Source organism: Elephantulus edwardii, unplaced genomic scaffold (assembly GCF_000299155.1).
Source record: "Elephantulus edwardii isolate Elephantulus edwardi_28Jun2011 unplaced genomic scaffold, EleEdw1.0 scaffold00011, whole genome shotgun sequence".
Taxonomy (NCBI): Eukaryota; Metazoa; Chordata; class Mammalia; order Macroscelidea; family Macroscelididae; genus Elephantulus; species Elephantulus edwardii.
This window is the reverse complement of record NW_006399761.1, coordinates 28,644,078-28,654,692: the sequence shown is the minus strand read 5'-3', so window position 1 is coordinate 28,654,692 and position 10,615 is coordinate 28,644,078.

The following is a 10,615-nucleotide window of genomic DNA, read 5'->3' as shown; positions in this document are numbered from 1 at the left end:
TGGATTCAGGGCCAGAGAAATCAGAGCAATGCGAAGCAAGCAATTCTAATGTGGTGACATTCTTTGAGAATTTCCTAGGATGCCTCCATCAAGCCTGAGCTTTTGATCATGTGACCCTTAGATTATTCCTGTTTCAAAGATGAAAAAATGAAATTTTAAGAGATTAAATAATTTTTCCTATATGTAGGACTAAAAAGAGAGTTCTGAAAAAAAAAATGGAGAGTTCTGGTGGCCTAGTGGCAAGAAGCTATGCTCCAATCCTGAAGGCACACGGTCCAAAGCCACCAGCTGCTCCAGGGGAAAAGAATAGGCAGTCTCCTCCCATGTGGTTAACTGCCTCTGAAAACCCATCAGAGGGTCGGCTGTGGGACTGTTCTGACTCTATGGTACACAAACCCAACAACAACAGGACTAAAAAGTGAGAGAACTAAAACATGACCCATTTGACTCTTAATTGCTAGATTTCCTCCTGTCCAATAAGGTAGCTTCTAGACAGTAAGGAATTGTACTGCCAACCCCAAGCCTGGCAGTTCAAATCTACCAGCCAGGTTGAACAGGAAAAAGAAGGACAAGTTCTTCTCTTAGTTTACAGTTTCTGAAAATCGACAAAAGAATCAGCTATGACTCAGTATTAAATGGGCAACATATAACAAGTCACATGTGGCTAGGGGACATTTGAAATGTAGGTAGTTAAAACATGTTGTGAGTGTAAAATACATACCTGATAGCAAGGATTTAGTCCACAAAAAGTAATAAAAGCATTTTCATTAATCATGTTAGATAGATAATACCTCTTAAAATGATTCTATTTTTTATTAAATACATTATAAGACATATATATTTAAACTCCTACAGGAACACATACATGTACATATTTTAATTAATTTTACCTACTTCTTTTTCATTTTTAATTTGGCAACTAATGTCAGATGACAGATGTGCCTTGCACTGCATTTCCACTGGCTCAGCCCCTGGGGATAGGCTCCCGCCTTCCCCAGCCTCAGTGCTCCTTAGAATTTTCGAGGTTATGCTCTTTTGAAGGTGTCTATTTCCAGGTGTCACAACTGAGACACCCCTGGATGGATTCTGACCGCTAGTCTTTTCACTAGTAATCAAGCACTTAACTGTCTGGGTTGCTCAGGACTGCAGAGTGGTAAAGATTAAGAAAATAGCCATGTGTGCTAAATGCTTGGTAACGATCAGCCACCGGTGTCCTCAGTTGCCTGGAAATTACCAGGGGAGCTCCTTGGAGCAAGGATGGAGAAGCTTCCTCTCACATACTTTGGGTCTGTTGCTAGGCGAGGCTATTCATGGGGAAAGGAGTCATGCTTGGAAAGGTAGAGGGTCAGCAAAATTAAAGGAAGACGCCGCCCACCCCCCAAGAGATAGATGGACGCAGTTACTGCAACCGGAGGCTCAAATATGTCAGTGATGAAAAGGATGGTGCCGGATAGCCTAGGGCTCAGGGCTGTTGTTCACAGAGTCGCTTTGGGACGAGACTGGATAGCACATGGCATAAAGACAACAGTCACCTGTGCTTTCTAAGGATGCTCCTGTTCTCTGGCCTGTCAACCAAGGCGGAGCTGACCCTCAGGGCTGATTTGGCTGGACAGAACCATTCCATGGGAGGGTAGCCTGGAGGCCAGGAAGCCCAGTGCAGGCAGCAGGCCATGGAGCAGCCAGAGAAAAGCTCCCAGCACATTGTTATTAGAACTTGATGAACAACTCTGATCACCGCACAGTTTAAAATTATGGGATTCAGGGCCAAAGCCGGGGGATTTGTTTCAAATCGGTAAATCCTCAGAAGAGGAAATCTCGAGAGCAGATGCCAGGAAAGCAAGCCCAGAAGGAGCGAGCAACAGGCTGCAAACGGGCTTTGGTTGAAAGGCCTTGGGGGCCTGTGCCCAGGTCCGGCAGCCGGGCCGAATAGTGGTGGGATACAACAAAAGAAGGTGGCAGGACCCCAGGAACAGTAAACCACCCCCAGCCCAGTCAATAATGGGAGATGGATGAAAGTACCCGCTGAATAACCTTACTTTGCAGCATTTACGTGAAGCTTTGACAAATGACGCCAGCCAACAGTACAAGAAAGTGATTAAAACCAGCCCTTGCGGAGGCAGAGATAACCGTCCTGGGGCTGGAGTGTGGGGAGCCCCACCTCCTCAACACCGCCTTCACTTTTCCGGAGCATTAATAGCTTTTTTCATCTAGTCACGTCCTGCCTTCTCTCTTAACTCTTCCTCCCTGGGTAGATGAGTTGCTTCTTGGAGATGATTGTATCTAGGAGACTCTGTGTCGCTGGCCTCGGAATAAAAGTCTTGTTTAGCACGCCGGCACACTCATCAGCAGGGTGTTAGGGCCAGGATTTGCTGCATGTGTTCAACACCCAGAACTTTCCCTGGACTTCTTACCAAGGAATTGCTCTGCTGACGAGGATCACCTGGGGTTCCCATTAAAAACAGATTCTTCAGCCTCAGCTGAAACTCACTGAATCAGAACTGGTCTGAGGGACAGTGATTTCGGGAGCAATCAGGTGGATACTATCATCAGAGTAGCTCAGGGGAATGTCGAACTCTCTTATGTCACCTACCTGACTAGATGGGATGGGGAAATTCTCGCCTCTGCTAGTGTAGTAACTTTACACTTCAACCCTTACAGGGCTTAATTGTCCACCAAGTGATTCAAGCAGAACCCCAGGAACGGGGTAAATATGTTAAAGGCATAGTTGAAGGTGTCCAGAAAAGCCACTATGATGTCTTATGTTAATATAAACAAGCTGTTCTGAACAGTTGCTGCTCCTGTAAGAATAAACAGAAAAGAGTATTTGACATAGGGACTGATGCATCTGACCTCTACAGACTTTATAAAGGAGAACAGTTTCCATCAGCAAGACCCACACGACAAAAATAATCCTCTTAAAGTCACACCTGGCCTCCATGCTGCTCAAATCGACTTCTAATTCAACACCAATTGTACTGCACTAAAATCTATTACAGTGGAATGCCCAAACCCCATTGCGATGGCCACACACATATCACAGAACCATGTTGTAATTATGTGCCATCTAGTCACTTGCGACTCGTAGGGATCCTCTGTACAACAGCTCTGAGCCCTGCTCTATCCTGAGCCAACCTCATTGTCTCTGACACATCTACGCCCACTACTTCAGTCACTGAATCAATCCATTTCCTCCAGGGTCTTCCTCTCTTGCTCTGTTCCTCTAACCTTCCCAGCAAGATGTTCCTCGCCAAGGACTGGTCACTAAGTGCAACATGCCCAAAGTATGTCAGACAAAGCTTCAAAACCCTTGCCTCCAAGGAGAAGCTTGGTTTCCCTCTCAAGAGGATGAACTTGTTTGTTCTCCTAGCAGTCCACGGTATACCCAGTACTCTTCTCCAGCACCACAACTCAAAGGCATCAATTCTTCTTCTATCATCCTTAGTAATTGTTCGGTTCTCGGGTGCATAGCAAGTTATTGTGAAGACCCTGACCTGGATCATGTTCATCTTAGTCTCTAGACTTCCATCATTGCTCATCAGTATTCTGGAGAGGTCACTAACAGCAGATTTTCCCAATTCATCTTTTGATTTCCTGACTGCCGGTACCAATAGTGTTGATTGTGGATTGTGAAGCTGTTCAATCTCTCTCTTAACCATTTATCATGATGCTGCCAATTGGCCCCGTGGTAAGAATCTTAGTTTTCTTGATGTTGAGCTTCAGTCCATATTGAAGACTGCAGTCCTTGACCTCCTACAGCAAATGCCTCAGGTCCACCACAATTTCAGCAAGCAAGGTTGTATCATCTGTTTAATGCAAGGTGTTGATGAGTCTTCATCCAATCCTGATGCTACATTCCTCCTCATAGAGCCCAGACTCCTGGATGGTTTGTTGCTCTTATAGATTGAAAAGGATGCATCACTGATGTACACCTTTCCTGATTTTTGAACCATGCAGCATTCCCTTGCTTTGTTCTGATGACTGCCTCCTGGTCCAGGTATAGGTTTCACACAAGCACAATCAAGTGTTCTAAGATTCTCATTCTTGTCAGAGTTAGCCATTTTTTTGTGTGTGATCCACACAGTCAAATGCCTTTGCATAGGCAATGAACCACAGACACTCCTCTGGTACTCTTTGCTTTCAGCTAAGATCCCTCTAACATTGACATCTATTGCTATGGCCTCTTCTAAACCCAGCCTACACATCTGGCAGTTCTCTGTTGATGTGCTGCTCCAGTTGGTTTTGGATAATATTCAGCAGGATCTTATTTACATGTGATATAAATGGTATTGTCTGATTATTTTTACACTCTGTCAGGTCACTTTTTTTTTTTCAATGGCAACAAATATGGATCTCTTCCAGTCAGTTGGCCGGGTGGTTGTCCTCCAGATTTCTTGGCACAACTTTGTGAGCATGTCCAGGGCAGTGTCTGTTTGTTGAAATATGTCAATTGGTATACCATCAATTCCTGAGATCTTATTGTGTTGTTGTTTTCACTTATTGCTACTTCAGAGCAACTTGAACTTCCTCCATCACCATAGGCTCTTGATCATATATTATTTCATGAAATTCTTCTGTGTCAGCCAATTCTTTTTGTTATAGTGACTCTGTGTACTCCTTCCATCTTCTTTTGATGCTTTCTGCGTCATTCAACATTCTGTCCAAAGCATCCTTACATATTGGTATTGCAACTTGAGGCTTGAATTTGTTCTTCAGTTCCTTTAGCTTAAGAAATGCTGAGTAAATTCATCCCTTTTGATTTTCCAACTCTAGTACACTTCAATATAACACTTTGTTTTGTCTTCCTGTGCTGCTCTTTGAAATCTTCTATCCATCTCCTTAACATCTTTATTTCTTCCCTTTGCTTTGGTTTCTTGGTGCTCTAGTGCAATATTCAGAGTCCGATCTGACATTCATTTTGGTCTTTTATTCTCCCATCTTTCAAATGACATTTTGTAATCTTCGTGGATGATATTCTTGATATCCTCCCACAGCTCATCTGGGCCTCAGTCTTTAGTATTCAAGGTCTCAAACCTATTCCTGAGGTGGTCTTTAAATTCAGGAAGAGTAGACTCAAGGTTAAATTTTGGTTCTTGTGGATTTTATGTTCTTTATCTTCAGTTTGAACTTGTATACAAATGGTTGATGATCTGATCCATAATCAATACCTGGCTTAGTTTCACAGCAGATTCGGAGCTTCTCCAGTCATTTCCTCCACATATGTAATTATTCTGATTCCTGTGTAGGCTGTCAGGTGAGGTCCATGTGTATTTCTTATAAAAGGTATTTGCAATGAATAAATCAGTAATTGTATAGAATTCTATCCTTCTGTCTCCAGCCTCATTTCTGTCACCAAGTCCATGTTCCCCAATGACCTTGTTACCAACTTTTGCATTCCAGTTACCCATTGTTACTAAGGTATCTTGGTTGCATGTTCTATTGATTTCCAATTGCCACAATTGGTAGAAATCATCTCTTTCCTCCTCTTTGCCTCTTGATGCTGGTGCATAAATTTCAATGATAATGAAATTAATAGGTCTTCCTCTTATGCATATGGATATGGTTTGACTAGGTAAGTTAACAGGTTACAGTTCTGTTTGGCAACAGGATATGATTCCTCAGTCAAGACAGCATCTGAAGCATGCTTACAGGCTATTTTCAGCCTCATGACTTAGATCAGTGTTACTAAGTTCCCTTGTCGGTGTTGCGTACCCTCAAGTTGGAACTGATCCATAGCTGACCCTCCAGCGTATTTCCAGAGGCAGTAATTGCACAGGAGGAAATTACCCATCTTTTACCTTTGAAGCAGCTGATGGATTTGAAGTGTGTGACTTTGAGAATGCAGCACAACTCTTTACCATGAGGCCACCAAAGCTCCCTTTAGTCTTACCAGTTATGAGGTATCCTCTCAGTCCTCCAGAAAGCATGAGCTAAGAACACTGGCTGTGGAACTGTGGTCTAGCAGTCCACAGCCAGCTCTTTCTCATGTCTGTTTCTGATTCTCCATTGAGACTGCTGCTCTCATGCAGATGCTGGTCTGGCTGGTGTAGGAATCTGGCCTCCAGGAATGCACTGGACTTTCTGCTGCTTCATAGGGAGATCCCTATCCTGTTGGTGGGGTGGGAACGACTGGCCTTTCCCATCAATCCCAACAATCACTCTATGCACACTCTATTTCAGATTACCACCCAATCATAGGTGAAAGTCAAAGCTGATAGCCAGTTAGTTTAGTTAGTAGCTAGCTAACCAACTCAGTCTAGTCATCGGGTAAAAGTCAAAGCCAATGGTGAGGAAAACTACTTGGAGCAATAAAGTGATGATATCTCAGCTTCACAGTGTGATGTCCTCAGTGAAACCCGGATGGTGTGACAAATGTCAGAAGGAATTGATGATGTTCAGGGGGTGACTTATACAATCCTCAGAGTAAACTGTTTGGTTGTTTTTATATTTCTTTCACAATCATGTGTGAGCTGATTGGATTTAGGTAACAAATAGATGTGAGCTGGAAGCCTCTTAAGTCAATGGGGACCTGGTGGGCAGGCTTTTGTATTTAAAAGTTGGTTCGACCCTGACTAAGTCTCTAGTCTAAAGGTTCATGGGTGAAGCATTTAGATTCTGGAGGGTAAGTACTTTTGTTTTAGTTAAAAGTTGGATGTAAACTGTTTGGTTGGTTGTTTTTTTGTGGAGTTTGTTTTGTGTGGTTTTTTTTTTTCATTCATAATAGTGTGTGAGCTGATTGGATTTGACTTTTTATTATAGCCATCATGCCTGGTGTTAATTGTGTTTGGAGAGAACATTCTCCAAGTGGTACAGCACTAGTCTGTCAGTTTGCTGTACTGAGGTAACTTGGGATTGCTGTGGTGCTGAACACTGTCTGTCAAATGTCATAATGGTTACCCATGGTGGATAGTGTCTGGTGGAGCTCTAAGATCTTAATCTTGGCTTGTAATTAAGAGTGGCATTCACTTCCTAAACTAAATGCATTTGGAAACTCTATGAACATTAGAGAGACTGATATTTACAGAACATGGTTCATAGGGTCACTATTAGTCATGCTTGACTTGACGGCACTTAACAACAACAATAACAACAGTGGTCTTATGCTCCCCTACATGTCACCAGTGTGCTGATAAAATCCTGCTTCTGAGCATGTTCTGACCAGCCTTCTAGAGAAGAAGAGAGATGAAACATGTCTCTTGTAAGCATCTCAGAAAATGTGTTTCCAACTCCAGGCCTAAAATGATAAGTTGTTGTTGTTGATTGCCTTCGAATAGAGCATGACTCATAGCAACCTTATGAACAAAAGGCCTGAAGGCCCTCTACAACTATGGACATTTATCAAAGTTCATAGAGCTTCCAGAGGCATGTTGTTTAGAAAGTGGATGCCACACCTGCTTTCATAAAAACGATAAATTAGTTAACTCTAAATAAATGTGCACCTTCTCGGAAATGAAGTCCCTGCCCTCCCTTTATGCTGGCTAAACAGAGCATGTTGTTGATTTCAACTTATTGTGGTCCAGTGTCATGAGGTTGACATGACCCATTATGCTTTCATAAGCTCTAACCATTAGGAAGTAGTTTGCCATTCTGACCTCTCTTCCAGCAGACCAGCTGGGTGTATCCATGAGATCGAAACACCAATCTCTCCATTAACAGATAAACCCGTAACCATTCGGCCACCATGCTTTACAGATGCCAAGCCATATATTACCCTTAAATTATTTTTTTACATTTTTATCTTTTTTTCTAATTAGAGATACAGTGACACTACACTGAATTCTGAGGTGACATTGGGAACCATGTGTGTTACTTTCTATCTAAACCGGAAGCTGAGTCTACAAGGCTCATAACTAGGCCTAGCATTCAGTTTGTTGGTACTGGTCTTGACAAGAGAATAACACAGGGACACCCACAAACTCCATCATCCTTGATCCTGCTTATTTCCACGTGCCTTACATATTCTGCATTAAACATAATATACTTATTATGCGTCAATACATTCTTGACAGATGTAAGTCAAACATATGTGCTTAGAGATGGGAAGAATGAGTGAGCTCTCCTTCAGTGTGCCAGATGGGGAAGGATTTAAACATTCAATATTAGGGCCCTTAGAAGAGATTCTGTGCAGATTTCCAGAACTGCTAATATCTATAGCACCTGCACAGTGTGGAAATTATGGGAAGAAGAATTGATGCCTTTGGTTGTGGTGCAGAATAGCAGTATTGAATGTATCATGGACTCCCAAGAGAACCGACAGGTGTGTCCTGGAGAGGGTGAAACCAGGCTGCTCCTTCAAGGCAAGGATTTTGAAGCTCTGTCTCACATATTTTTGTCATATGGCTAGGAGGAACCAGTTCTTGGAGAAGAGTGTCATTCTTGGAAGGGTGGAGGGACAGCACAGGAGAGGAAGACCCTGAATGAGAAGGGTTGACTTAGTAGCTGGGGCAATGGGGACAGGTGTGTCAGAGACAGTGAGGTGGGCTCAGGACAGGGCAGGCTTCAGGGCTGTTGTCTATAGAGTCATAGTGAGTCACAGGTGACTTGATGGGACATAACAATATTTCTGAAGACAGGAGAACTCATTCAAAACAACACTTGCTTACTGAATTGTTTCAGATAGGGAGTAGTTCAAAACAATGACGGGGCAGGACTGTCTGGAATTCTTGATATCAGCTTTGTTGGACCCGGACGCTACTCCTTTCACCAAAGGCTAGCCATGCCATGCATCAGAATGAGGAACATTCATGACTACCTAAAGAAAGGAAGAAAATCTTCAACGTCAAAGAATAAGCCTGGTGTCCCCTCTCTGGTTTATGACCTTAACCCCCTCCATGGTCATTTTTTTCAACTGTTCTTTGAGGAGGTTGGAAAGCAATTTTCATGTCAAGGCACTAATTATCAGGTTTTCCTCCTGGCAGGGTTCTGAGCCTGCCTAATAGGAATGATTTAACATGGCACTGGTGACGTGCAACTGAGGAACATCATATAAAAGGTAGTTTTCCACAGCTTAAAGGACTGCTGTTTCCAAGGGGTTCTGTGTGGACATTGCCCATGCATAGAGAAAATGCAGGGAGGCCCAGGAAGCCGTTAGCAATGGAGTGTGGTTGATGATGAGAAAGCACTTTGCAGGTGAGACAATGGTGGGGAAAGAAGGCTTATCTGTCTTTCTGACTGGAAATGCATGCTTCCTTTCCCCATCTGAGCTGAAAAATTGGCTTCAGCTCTTGGGTTATGAAACCATTTTTCTTTTCCTTTCTTATCAGGTTTGCAAACTGCTTAATAAATTAGTTTCTGTGAGGTACATGGGTGTCACAATAACCTTAGAGGCCTTTCTCAAATGCTTCCTTAATATTTTATAAGTATTTAAAGAGATTTATTCAATTTGAGCTGGCTGATATATTAAAGTTAGTATTCTAACATGAAAAAGGGATTCTATGCAGATTAAAGATATTTTTAAAAGTTAAGACATGCTCTGAGCTACCTTGAAGGTTTTTGTTGTTGTTAATGATGTAGTTATTTCGGCGATTAGAGCAAAAATTTTAGCTGATTTAATTTATAAAAAAGGGATAAAGTAGCCATCATCGTAAACAAAGAAGCTTTAAATAAGAGCAATGGGTCTCTGGTCACACATTTGATCTGAGAAAGTGGTTCATTCATTTATTTTCTTATCCATTTATGTTATGAAGAATGCTGGGACTTGTGACAATCTTACCTTTCCATCATTCTGCCCATGTCCAGACTTAAAATATTTCAGCCCTAGAGCAATATGTCAGGAAAATAAAAACTAAAAAATCCAAAAGTCTTTATAGAAGACACCATTCTAATTGAGGAGTCAGACTTAAACTGTGACAGGACGGTCTGAGGGTTTTTCAAGTCTTAACAAGTTGTTCTTCTTTCCAGGGAAGACTGTACATTGTCCTGCTGCTAATCCTTCCAAAGTGACTCCTGCGTTCGAGGGTCTGGAGAGGCTTGTCCACTTCTCACGACGTTGGGGTGCTTTTGGTTGCACAGTAGGACTGGCGACCTCTCCAAAGATCACCCGGTCACTCAGGCCAAGTACAGAGCACGGGATTCCATGACACCAGGCTCAGGCAACACTCAGTATGGCCAGCTTCTAGTCCACTGCATTCAAACAAAACCAAACCAAGCACAACACCAAAGCCAGAATCAACCTTATTTGAGGAGTGATACCAGGTTAGAAAGCTTTGCAGAAAGTAATAAGAACTTAAACAGAGATAAAAGCTATGTTCAAGAAAGTATTTTCTTAGCTAATTTCTCTAGTTCTCAAAGTGTTCAAGTGGCCATCCCATCCTAACGAGGAAGAGCTGTGTCAGCCAGTGCACAATGATCAGTTTCATATGGTAAAACAGATAATGCCTCAGTGATACTTTAGAGACCATACTAACAATTAAGGTAATTACCCATACCAAAAACTGGTTTATAGAAATGTGTTACAAAGGGGAAAAAATATATTAGGGTTGAAATGATGAGAAAGCTACAGCTCCTGGGCAGCTTTTCTAAAGCTTTACCTTGTCTTTTTTCCCACTAGTATCTGTTTGACTAAGAGAGCCGAAAATTATACCATTTGTGTTCAAATCAAATGCAAATGGAATAATTG